Genomic DNA, 1,738 nt, shown 5'->3' with positions numbered 1-1,738 from the left:
TACCCCCACGAGGCACAGTAAAAATAGACGACATAGTGTTGTCTGGTGCAACGAGAACAAGGAAGACACAATTAAAATGTGTTTGGGTACTTCAAACGCAGTGAACCTCTCTCTCTGTGTAGAAGTATGTGGAGGTATATATATATATATATATATATACATATATATATATACACACACATATATATGTATATATAAATATAATTTATATGTATATATAAGCTATCATAACGTCTGATCCAACTGTGAACTGCAGGAATGCAGAAAAAAGTGAGATGAATCACACACTACAGTAACCGGGAGGGAGGAGAGGGTTAGAAATGGAAGGTTTCTCCCCACTTGTCTCTTGCTTTGGGTGCAGTAGTACGTGTTTCTCACATGTTCCCTCTAATTACCAGCAAGAAAGTTCTTCCGTGCTCTTGCTGGATTTGGTTTAGTAATCAGCCCCCATATGAGTCACACGGAACACGCAATCCCACCGCCGCCTGAGTGACAGCTAGCCGGCGCTCTGGCTGCTTCTTGTCCCTTTAAAATCTGAAACCAAGGGTAATGATTTATCAAACTCTTATTATCAAGAAAATGTCAAACGAAGGGCACCTTCCTATGCACTGACGCAAACCCAGTCTTTCCCAAGGAAGTATAGAAAGCTTTGCTGCGGACTGGGCAAAATCCAGTCTGTCAATTGTCTGTACTGCTGGTTTTACCTCTACCGAGTCAATCCGTGGCTATTTAAGACATGGTAAGTGCTTGATTTCTTTTATTTTTGATATTGAAAAGGGGTGGCGGAGGGGAAGGTGGCGGAGGGGGAGCTGTCCGCGGTGCTGGCGGAGCTGTCCGCGGTGCTGACCGCGGAACCAGCGCGGGAAGGGGGCGCAGGGGAAACGGTGGCACCCCGATATTTCACTCATCCAGAGACCCAGTCCTAGCTCTGAAGCTGGGAGATGGGATTAAGAGGAGGAGAAAACTTGCAACGGGAGCGGTGACGGGTGGTTTTGTGAAACCTTCCTCTAAATAGAGGGGGTGTTTTTGAAGCTGATATTAAACTGATGGAAGAGGTAGGATTTGTCTGCGGGTTGTTTAAGGTATAAAAAAAAGATGCATTTTAAATTATAATTTTAAACTGGAGGGAAAGGCAGGGCTGTGGTGTGGGAATGTTGTCAGCAATCTATTTAAAGCATGTGGGAATGCTTAAAAAAATTTCGGGGGGTGTGCGAGTCGAAAAGATAACAAAAAAGAACAGGGAAAATTAGCTGTTATTTGCATTAGATTCCACTGTGGTGGTGTGGTTATTTTTTTTGCGTTTCGCTGTCTTCCTGTCGGGTTTTGAAGGGTGTCACCCAGCTCAAAAATGCGCACCAGCACTATTTTGCTTGTTTTTTAATATCGCCGGCTGCCTACAGGGCAGCTTGTCTATTGCCTATATATATAAAAAAAAAAGCCGATGTGCATTGTTGAATGACAGAAAGGAAATGGGGCGTAAAATTAAAGAATCTTTCTACACTGGTGATAGGGAAGGGAGCATCCTACAGTCGTGATGTGAAATCTAACGAGGTCTGGCGGCGCAGTGCTGTAAAAACACTTATTTAAACTCGAATTAGGGGTTGTATCCAGATTTTCTCGCACATGCATTTTGTGCACGAGGAAAGAAATACGTAGAGTCTCTGCAGTCCCTACATATTTTTTTCTTTTGGTAAAATATGTGACGTTGTCATTTTAGGATTACGCCAGTCAAAGGGAT

This window comes from Streptopelia decaocto (genome assembly GCF_964273445.1).
Source record: "Streptopelia decaocto genome assembly, chromosome: 7".
NCBI classification, from domain to species: Eukaryota; Metazoa; Chordata; class Aves; order Columbiformes; family Columbidae; genus Streptopelia; species Streptopelia decaocto.
This window is presented reverse-complemented; position numbering follows the sequence as displayed.